The sequence below is a fragment of the Pinus tabuliformis genome, chromosome J (assembly GCF_031772625.1).
Source record: "Pinus tabuliformis cultivar Carrire ecotype Pingquan chromosome J, CPIR1, whole genome shotgun sequence".
Taxonomy (NCBI): Eukaryota; Viridiplantae; Streptophyta; class Pinopsida; order Pinales; family Pinaceae; genus Pinus; species Pinus tabuliformis.
The window spans coordinates 618945156-618957435 of NC_142295.1; positions in this window are offsets into that span (position 1 = coordinate 618945156).

Sequence of the window (12280 nt, forward strand, 5' to 3'; positions counted from 1 at the left end):
GACTCATAGCTTCTTCGTTGCTGCCAAAGATAATGTCATCTACATACACAACAAGTATTAGCAATTTATCATTTTCAATTTTTATATAAAGATTGCTATCTGCTGATCCTTTTGAAAAACCTTGTTGATGAAAATATTTGTCCAAACGATAGTACCAAGCCCTTGGAGCTTGTTTAAGACCATAGAGAGCCTTTTTTTAGTCTGCATACAAGATTCGGATCATTTCCAAGAATGAAACCATATGGCTGCTCAATATATACTTCTTCTTCTAAGTCTCCATTCAGAAAGGCTGATTTAACGTCTATTTGAAATACTTTGAACTTTTGAAAGCTTGAGAGAGCAAGGAACATTCGGATGGCCTCAAGTCTTGCAACAGGAGCAAAAGTTTCTTCAAAAACTATTCCTTCTTGCTACACATACCCTTTACAAACAAGTCTGGCCTTGTTTCTAATTACTTCCCCATTTTCATTCAACTTATTTTTGAAGACCCATTTTGTCCCTATAACATTCTTATCCTTTGGTCTAGGAACCAACTCCCAAGTGTTGTTCTTTTCGATCTGCTCGAGTTCTTCATCCATTGCTTTGACCCAACATTCATCTTTGCATGCCTCTTTTACATTTTGTGGTTCAGTGGAGGAGAGTAATGCCAAATAGCTTGAAGCTTCTGCAATTGTTCTTCTTGTTTGTACACCTGCTTCTTTCTGCCCCAAAATCTAAGATTCTGGATGATTCTTCTGAACGTACCTGGATGGAGTCTTCTCTTTTGTCCTTATCTATTCCTTTGGTGCTTCTTGGGGTTCTTCTTCTTCATCATTCTGTCTTTGAGGGTAGTCTTCATCTTCTTCAATATTTTCATGATTTACTTGCCTAGGAATGTATCCTTTTTCATCAACCACTACATCAATGCTGTCAACAATTCTTCCAAGTATTTTATTGTAGCACTTATATGCTTTGCTATGAGGAGAATAACCAAGAAGAATGCCTTCATCTGCTCTAGGTTCAAGTTTGCCAAGTTGCTCATCAGTATTGTTAATATAGCATTTGCTCCCAAAAATTTTGAAATGCTTTACCGAATGAGTCTCACCATACCAGAGCTCATGAGGAGTTTGAGTGTTGTTCACTCGGACATTTTTTTTGTTGAGAATAACAACCGCAGCATATGCAGCTTCACCCCAGAAGGTTGCGGGAGTTCCGGATTCATCAAGCATAGCATGAGCCATTTGTTGGACTGTTCTGTTCATCCTTTCTACCACTCCATTTTGCTGAGGAGTTCTAGCTGTAGAGAATTCCCTTCTTATCCCATGTTCTTCACAGAAATCAAAAAATTCCTTTGAGGTAAACTCCCCACCTTTGTCGGACCTGAGGCACTTAATTTTGTAACCTGATTCATTTTCAACCAAGGCTTTGAAGGATTTGAATTTTTCGAATGCTTCGTCTTTGTGCTTCATAAGTCCTAACCAAACAAACCTGGAGAAATCGTCAATGAATAATATCAAGTATTCTTCTCCTCGAGGTGTCCTTTTCCTAAAGGGAACACATACATCTGTATGGACTAGCTCAAGAGGCATGCTAGCTGATCCTTCCTTCTCCGGAAAGTTAGTTCTGGTTTGCTTTCCAAACTGACATGATTTGCATATGGTGTTGTCTGGAATTTTGATATCTGGAAGACCACGAACTGCCTGGTATTTGCATGCTTTCCTTATTTGTGAAAAACTTAGATGCCCCAACCTCCGGTGCCATAACCAGTGTTCATCATCCTTGCTCAAATAGCATTGTTGTTGTCCTTCTTCAAATATGTATAGATTATTTGGAGTTCTTCTACCTTTGATCATTGTTTCACCTGTATCAAGATCACGAACACGACATCCATTTGATCTAAATATTACCTCGGTTCCTTGATCACACATCTAGCTGACACTTAGAAGATTATGCTTCAATCCATCAACATACAAAACATTTCCTGCTTTGACCTTTTCCTTCAACTGAGTAGTGCCTTTTCCTTTTATGGCTGCAGGAGTATCATTTCCAAAAGAAACTTTCTTTCCCTTTTCTAAAGCAGAATATGATTCAAGTTTTTCTTTATCACCTGTCATATGCTTCGAACATCCACTGTCGATGTACCATAGATTTTCCTGTCCCTCTGCATAAAAGGCTATCCCACATCTTTCTGTTTGTGGTTCCTTTATTCTCCATGTTTTGGTGCTTGAGGCTTGTTCCTTTGTCTGCTGAAACCTGCTCCTGCATTCAGAATCTTCATGACCAAAGTTATTGCAAATAGAACATTCAACTTCATTTTCAAGAGCCGAAAAGTTGTTATAGGTCCTTTTTGTAATCCCTATCATACTTCTTTGTTTTTGAGCTTCTCTAGTCATGATGGTTTTATATGCAACACATTGAGCTGATTTGTGACCAAAGTTATGGCAAGAGAAACATTGTCCATTGAAGAAACTTCTGCGATTATCAAATCTACCGGCCAAATGATTGTAATTTCTATTGTCATCCATTCTTGAAGTAAATTGAGAAGATTTTACCTGTGGCTGGTTGTAGCTTTTGTTCACCCTTAAGACGGATTGCCCCTGGTTTACCTGATAGTCTTTGTTTGTTCTTGATGTAATTCGTCCCTGCTTTACCTGGTGATCTCCATTGTGCTTTTGCTCATTCCTTCTTGCTGCATCAAGATAACTCTTTGAGGTGGATGCTTGAGATGTTTCTCCATTATACCCCAGACCTGTCTTGTTTAGCGGAGAACGCTGTACATTGATGATCTCACCCAGAGTTTCAGATCCTTTGACAAACTTAAGATTAATAGCCTTTGTTTTCTCAATTTCTTTTCTAAGGCCAACAATTTCACCTTCTAACTTTTCAAGAAATTTTTCTTTTTCATCAATTTGAAATTGTAGAGTATCAATGATCACATTCTTTTCTTCTATACATGTCTTGAGTCTAGAAATTTCTTCATAAAAGCTATCCACATCTATAGCATCCATGTAATCATCATCTTCAAAGGCTATTAAAAGTTTATAGTCATTACCTCGTTCATCTTCATCACTATTTGATAGGCCATCACTGTCTTCATGGGTGTAGTAGCTCTTCTTATTTGCATTCTGTTTCTTGTTCCATCTAATAGGTTCCTTTCCCTTGTCGATCTTATCCTTATGAGGACATTTGGCAGCATAGTGACCTACTCTTCCACAAGCAAAGCATTTGAAGGGAAACTTTCCTCTGAACCGTCCAACACCTCGTTGAAGATTTCTGACAAAATTTGATTCTTCTTCTTCTTCTGATCCATGTCCTGATTCATAGTATTCTCCTTTGCCTGAAGCCTTGAAGGCTGCTTCTCTCTTGTCAGATGGACCTCCTTTCCTCATTTCATAAGCAGTTATAATTCCATGCAGTTGTGACATTTTAAGATGTTGTAGATTCTCCTTTTCTTCTATAGCAGAAACTTTAGATTCAAACCTAGGTGACAAAGATCTTAGAACTCTTTCAACCACAACAGCCTCTTTTATTTCTTCACCCAAATTTTTCATACAATTAACAATCTCATCCACATGAAGAAAATAGTTAGCCACACTTTCATCATTATACATCTTGAGATTTTCATACTGAATCCTGAGGGTTTGAAGTTTTGCACGTTTTACCTGATCATCTCCTTCATAGCTCAGAACAATCTTGTCCCATATTTCTTTTGCATATTTATACTGCATAACTTTCACAAATTTAGATTGAGATAGACATCCTAGAAGAGTATTTACCGCCTTTGCATTTGTTTCATATTTCTTCTTCTCAGCTGGATCTGTAGGAGTAGCTGATGGAAAAGTATACCCTGTTTCTATAATGTCCCATACTTCTGTACCCAAAGATTGAAGATAGGCAGTAACTCTTACCTTCCAATATACGAAGTTTGTCCCATCAAAAATCGGTGGCCTGATTGATGCTTCCCTCTCATAGTTGCTCATGATGTTAGATCTTCCTTCAAGCGATCAAGCTCCTTCAGAAGGACCGGCTCTGATACCAATTGTTGGAAATAATACTGAGAGGGGGGGTGAATCAGTATTATCAAATTCTTTTCAATATATCTTCCTTATTTATACTTTGAATTATTCTTGTATGTCAGTACCATAAAATAATGAGCATGAACAAGAAAAACAGATAGTCACACCAGAGAACACCAGATATAAGGTGGAAACCCAATGTGGGTGAAAACCACCTGCTGCAATATGTCTCTATCTTCTTTCAATTAGAAACTCCTTTTACAATGATTTTGTACTAGTGCAGTCCTTTACCAGTACGCACGCTGCAACCTGCAGAGAGCTACAACTCTCTCTCATTTTCCAGTCTCTCCTAGAAGGGAGCTACAACCCCCTACTTCTTTTCATTCAAGGACCACTTTTCATCAATTTTCAAACTGGATCCAAGAAGATCAAATAATCATCAAGTACATGCAAATCACCCAAACTCCTTATACAATCAACCAAAAATCACCCAACTTCTCAGAATGCTATAAACAGAAGGATAGTACCAGAAATATAAAACCAGAACTCTGCAGCAAGAGATAAAAGATAACCAACTAATGTTTTAAGACAGATCCACAGTTTTTCCTTATCTGGACTGCGTGACTCCGCAACCCGACTTCTGTTTTCCTGCGTATCCACGCAAAGTGCCTTCTACTTCACTATGTATCTCCGCAATTCTCCTTCTGTCTTGCTGCGTGCCTCTACTGTGCCAGCGCACCTTCCCCTTCTATTACGCCGCGTTCTTGTATATATCTCCGCAACTTCTCCTTCTATCGTGCCGCGTATCTCTGACCTTACTCCGCACTACTTCTTCTGGCTCACCGCGTGCCTCCGCACTGTACCCTCTGTTACATCGCATACTTCAACTGTATTCCCACACTGCGCCTTCGATCGCGCTGCGATCCCCCGCACTGTGCCTTTCTACCAACCGCGTACCACCGCACTGCACCTTTCACCGAGCTGCGAACCTCTGCATCTGCACTGTGAATTACTTGCGGACCTTTGATTTGAACCAAATTAACACCCTTCCAATGTGCCACTGACAGTCAGATGCACAGATCTGATCATGCGCCCGTGAGATCGCGTCTTGATAGATTCACCTTCAAATTTACTTTGATTTAGATCAAGCATTAATAACCCAATATTTCAGATCTTAAGATATTCAAGAGTGCAAAAGATACATTAGCCAAGTGATCTCCTTTCCTATTTATAGTCAAGCCCTTATTCACACCAAGGGACAAAACCATCAAAAACCAATACAAGGAATCCAAACCGGGGCTTAATTAGATCCTATACCATGGGCCAAAACCATAGGATTGTGAACAACTGGCTAAATACCATGGGCCAAACATAAGAAACCCCATGTGAGCGCGCTTCTCTGCCTTGAAGTGAGTGAACTGGGGGACCGCACCTTCTGAACGGGTAATCTGCGGGTATGGCCACACTTCCTGGACGGCGAACCTGCGGGTCTGCACCTTTTGAACCATTCACCTGCAAACCTCTTAATTTCCAACATTTTGAGAGCCTGAACAGAGCATTGCCACTTGAGAGAGTTGCCATCAAGTACAACACCTGTAACATAGAGCCATACCAGAATCATAATGCCAACATAATTTTACTAATTTCAATTACAAAGTGAAATCTATTACATTTTTAAAATATCGTTAAAGAAAATATGACAATTCAAATAGATAACATAGCGTTTGTAAATAAATTCAAGGGGAAATGACAATATCGATCCAAAAAATAGCAATATCATCATATATAATAATTCTCCATCAAAAAATCATTAACAATTTTCAATATACATATATCACTAGCAAATCACTACCTGTCACAAATATCATTATTCCAAGGTAAATTCACAACATTCATCCAAAAATAGTAATATCATCGTACATAATGATTCTACATCAGAAAACATTGACAATTTTCAACACATATATAAAGTAACAATAAATGCATAAATGCTTCTTCTAGGAACTAGCCCCTCCCTTTTAAAAAACAATATAATACTAATAATATCATCACCATCTTTAATCAAATAAACAAAAATTCAAATGCATGATTACCAGATCCAAATATTTCATGAATATCATAATTCTAAGGTAAATTGACAACTTCCATCCAAAGATAGTAATATCATCATACATAATAATTATCCATCAAATTAATGTTGATAATTTTGAATATGTACATAAAATAACAAGATAATAATGATATTTCATCATCATATTTAATAAAATCAACTAAAATTCAATGTGTGATAACCAAATGAAAATGTTTCATAGATATCATTATTGTAAGATAAATTCATAGTATGCATCTAAAAATATGAATTTCCAAGATCATCAAGATATCACTAGATAGCACCACCAAGATCATAGTCAAGGTCATCCTCATGATCATTAACGTGGTCATCATCTTGACCATCCTGATCAGTTTCATCCACATCATCATCACCAATGCTATCACAATCATCATCATCATCACCAATGTTATCACCATACTCATCATCATCATCATCTCCTATATCTAATGTATGTTCAACATAGTCTAGAGCATCATCTCCATGGTCATTACCTATAACATTTTTGAAAAAAAAATCAATATTACATGTTAGTATTAATTCCATAACACAATTCATATTTACAATGTTAACCATAAAATGAGGTAGGATACAATAAGATATAATAGTACTAAAAAATAAAATGAAAATTTTGTTTAAGATATATTGGAGATCCAGCTAAGATTGTGCTTGTAATTCACATTACGTAGTAGAAGAAAATTTTAATGCATATGAAGTAGGCATCCAATTGTTCTTCATATTCTATTGTGAGTGTTTCTTATGATGTACATGCACCATTGGTAAATTAAAAGTTACTAGAAGCTTTAGTTCAAATTGCAATTGTAATTTGGAAGTGCATAATCTTCTTAATCACAAATTGTGAACATTCCGCACAATGGAATCACAACAGGAATTCACCAGCATGCTTTGGGTTATCATTATTGGGTTAAGAACCAATATGAAAAAAATCATATCATTCGTTCTTTGAAAGGAAAACAATCGACCTCAACTTCTACAATAAATAGGTAACTAATTCAAGTTATCATCGATCTCAAATATCTTACACGATACAATAATCTCATCCTAAAGAAGTTGTAGGATATTTAAGAAAAGATGTCCATGGAAATGTAGGTCACCAACAACGCAAACCCTACATTAAAGAGTTCAACATGCTAAATCTTACACCATGCCACATATAAAAGGGTATATCATAATTATAGAGTACACAACTATTTAAAAATGGTTTGTGAATATTATCTTAACTCCGTCACAGAGATATCAGAAGATAACAACAAAATTAGTTATTGAATGTCTTGTACCATATATGTAACACTCCCTCCTAAATTATTATTATTATTATTATTATTATTATTATTGGTCTAAGTTCAACATTGGTGAGGCTATATCATGGTCATGGCATAGTTCTAATTCGAGTAGGTTTTCTTTTACACTTGGGTTACCCATTTTGTAACACCATTCCTTGAATGACTAGATGTGTAAATGATGTAGGAGCATCTAGGCCTAGCCAGCAATGTGATGGTGTGGTCACATGTTGTGGTTAATGAGAGTTTGGAGGAAGAATTGGTTATTTATTTTTTATTAATTTAAAAGTATGTAGGTAGTTATATTGTTGCAATACTAAGGAAATTAGAGAATAAGTGGCAAGTGATCCTCCTTGCATGGAGATCAAGCCAAGTAGTTGAATTTTTTTTTTCTTCTAAATATGACTAATTCTATTAATGTAACAAAAAATGGTACAAGGAGGCACCGGCTTTGCAGATCAAGTCTCAGAATATGCCATGTTTATCAACCAATAACTGTAAATGATTGCCCGCACCGGGGAAACCAGTCCAAAACTAGAAGTGTTTGCTACCCACATAGGGGTAATAGCCTGTAACGCCAGAGTGGAAGAGTTTGTTGAACAAAACATCAAAATTGACAACATTTTCATAAAAGAAACAACAGAAAAGACCCCTAAGGTTGGTAGCTAGGAACTCAAAACCTAAAGAAAACTTTGGCCAGCTAGGTGTCATTAGGTGGAGGAGGTTCTTCCATAATCAGACACCTATACACTTCCATGTCATCTTCCTCATCCTATTGATCTCTCGTCATTGCGTCCACATTCTTGAAGCCACCTGGAATATTGCATCCCTGAGCTACACTTGAGTGGTCCGGAGCTTCTTCATGGCTTCTGCGCGTCCCTGAGCTACTGCCAAGGGCTTTTCTTCTGTTGGTGTTGGTCCTCTCCTAAATGTTATGAACTAAGACTTCAAAGCTTTGAGGATCATCTCTAAAAGCTACTGAAATGGTTGCAATAATGCATGGGCGATCCAGCGTGCAACGAAACTGGAATTGGGCAGAGTGACTGGGTTGCAGAGTCGGGATAGAAGCAGCAGGAGGCTGGGGAGCCTCTTCAGTACTCCGAGAACTAGTCGTTTGAGCATGCCCCCTACCACTTCGGGTGGCAGGATAACGACCCGAGAAATGAGCCGTCGTCGAGGGGGAGGAAGAGTCCGAAGGGGTTGAGTCAGAGAGGGACAACAGGGGGGGTGGGGGGTGGGCGAATTGCTCTTCCTCTGCTGCTGCCTCTTCTGCAACACATCCTGTGATGCAGACAAGGCATGTTCGCCTAGTCGAAATTGGGCTAATGAGGAGGAGGAAGAGAAGTACTAGGGATTGAATGGCCAGTTGAAGCAGCAGGACAAGTCATCCGTGGTTCAGATCCAGGATTCAAGGCCGAAGCAACAGTTCGAAAGTAGCAAAGAAGACTTTGCGAGAAGTGGGCATCATCTACCATCTCAATACAACAAAGGATTTGGCATCGTCTCCCCGTTGATGTGCGCAAGCTCGGCTCTACAGCAGCAAGGAGAAAAATGCAATTCAGACGAGGTGTAACAGGGGAAATTCAGTCTGAATTTGCCATCTTATGAACCAGAATGAGGTTTCCTCGGCCCGCACAAAGCATTAAAACACCATCAATGTTGGCGGTGAGCTTCTGGGTGGAAGCGTGGGTATCCATGTGGCCGTGCCACTTGCCAACCCACATTTGTTGCACTGTAACAGCGCCTTTAATCACCTGCATCTGGGACAAGTAGTTAGAAATGTTCAAATTAGGATAGGATTTGATTAATAAATATGTAGTCTATCCCTTCAATTGTGAAGGAGATTGTTAGATAGGATGTATATGTTATTCCCTGTCTTTTCTGAAATAGGGAGATAGAGAGATAGGATTCACGATGGACTTGTAAGCCTACAGGCATATGAGGAACAGAGGCCACTAATTAGAATAATCATGCCAGAGAGGAAAGATTCAGGAGGGAATTGAGTAGAGCGAGAGCGAGGATAGTGTATGGATTGTATTTTGAAACAGAGATTCTTCATTTGTGTAATTGGCCAAGGTGAGACTCTGTAATCGTTTTATGTTGAATGAATGATATTGTGTGTGTCATCAATTATTAAGCCTACGAAAACCCTCGCTGTGCTTTTGTTTCCTTTGTATTTGGGCAGAGTGATTTGTAGAAATTGCCACTGTAGATCACCTGGTAATGCAATGTACTAAAGCAAAACACTTGATCTACTTCTACAAACAATTTAGCGGAAGCTTAATCGAACATGAGCAACATCAAGCATGAATAGATATAACTGACAATGAGAAGTAATCAACCATAAAACAGAAGATATATCACTGGGGAAAGCACCAGCCTAAAACCCCATCTCTGTATTATCATACAAGTGGAAATCTTGTTCAAGTTACAAAAGGAATCAGCTCTCAAGCTATGCTGCCTTCTCTGCAATCAAACAATACTGCTTATAGACTCAATAGACATAGTATATGTCTTCTTCAAGCCCTCCAAGCCTCCTATTTCCTTGCGCAGTTTTGATTGGGGTCCAATGATATCACATGTGTGAATTGGCCTCATCACACTCACTGTAACCTCAAGTCCAATTGCGCAATCCTCAAGGAATATATTCCTTCTGCATGCAAGGAATATTCACCAAGGAATATCCTAGCAACTGATAGTACACTATCCCTCCATCTGATCTCAACTGGGTCTCTGATTGAACTGACATGCATGAGTTATCCATGAGTGAATCTTCAGTTATATGAAATACAGTAGTTACATGCATGCAAGAATTAACTAACTGAATTCTCATTAATTTAACAAACTCTAAAATTAATCTAACTGGACTTGACTCAGTTAACTGAGCCAACTAATTACAACTCAATATTACAACTCATCCTTATCTCTTTAACTGATGGATAAATCCCTCAATCAAAGGAGAAACTGTTGCATGTCCTCACATAGACTTCAAGTTTGATTTTCCTTAACTAATTAACTCAAGATGAATTAATTAATTAATTTTCAAACTGCTGTTGATATCAAATTCGAATTTTACTTCCTATGTTTAGTCTAGGGACTGACTAAAATAAGAAGGGATCCCGAAATGCTATTTTTAGAAAATCTATATTTAGCACTTTCACTTTTCACCCATTATTGCTAAGATCCACAATGGCTGAACTACTATTTATAGCCCGACTATTTATAGCGGTGCTATTTTTAGCATTTTCTATTTTTAACATTTCTTGTTGCAAATATCAACATGATTATCCCTTAGTTTTGTTATGTTTAACGCCTAAAATGTATGATTGATAGAAGTCGGGGGGCTTTATTTTAAATATCATTGTTGATGTTGGGTCGATGAAGTCTAATTACATAGTAAAAACCCAAATTACACTAAGAATCAGTGCAAAACACAGTCGGATCTGAAATCCGGACTTGAATTTTTATAAAGGGTGGCTTATATCCATATCGGGTTCGTAAGAATATCAGATTGGCGCTTTAGAGCGGACAGAGCCTGGCTTGGAGGATTGCGACTATGCGATATGCAATAAATCGTAGCTGTTAGATCACGATCAACCGTGACTGTTGGATCGCGAAAGTAGTTTTGCTATAGTGCATGGTATTTCGGGTGGCTCACGAACTATAAGTGGTATTGAATGGTGGTCATTCGATCCCATTCACCCTTCGACACATAGAAGCAAGGGTGAATAGGGAAACCGCTTTATAGGGCGGTTAATCCCTGGGTTAGTTGTCTGCCTGAAACAGTTGTGAACCATTGGATTGGAAAAGGGAATGAACGGTGGAGATCAGCCGATCGGGGATCGGTGATCAGAGCGTCCAATAGGAAGGTGATGGACTGAGAGCGAACCTGCCAATATTTATAGAAACGAGCCTATAAATCTTGAGATCCGATTATATGTTCGGAGCGGGGTTTTCCCTTTGCCCCTGTGTATTTTGATACAAAGTGTTGGCCGTGGTTTTTATAACTAGAGTGCATATTAACACTCCCGATAGTGTTGTGGAGTCCCGATAGCTTAAGTGGACCCGGCTATCAAAGAAACATCTGATAATGTGTTGTGGTCCGTCTTTAAAGACTAAAACCTAAATTAATGCTTCTGATATGTATATGAGGTCATGAATGTAGAAATTTTGAATAATATAACACTTATTCATAGAGATTATCCTAATTATACACTATTTGCGGAATGCATGCATAATACATAACCTCCTCTACGTTGATCATCAATTTTGTGGAATTAACAACAATGAAACATCAATCGCATGCACACATTAACACAGTATGTACTGGGGAAAGCATATAGCTGAAAACCCCCAACTATCTGTATATTATAATGATAGAGAACATGTAAGAATACATAGTACAATACTCCTCACAAGTACTCAGTATTATCTCCACTTGCTACACAAAAACTAGCTCAGATCTGAATCAAGTCACAGGTTCAAATCTCCTCCGTTGTCTGCCTGCCTCTACTGCGTAATCCAATGTGAGAATTAGGAATGATCCAAGTTCGAATTCCCTTTTGTTGTACTACGCAATCCTCATTGGCAATCTCCATCAATGATTGTGCAAATCTCATGCACAACTATAGTCACAACTGATAGCAGTCTCACTCTTTCACCCACCTCTAACACTTGTCTCCACTGAACTGTCCATGCACTGAGTTAACTGATGTATTCTTTAGTTGATTTATGAGTTAATAATTAGTGAATTAATTAAAAACTAATTCACATCACTCATCACTAGTGTATTCTGTAGTTAGACTAAATACAACTAGTTCAACTAAGTCAAACTAGACACAACTCCATCAACTCCTCAATCAACTCCACAAAAC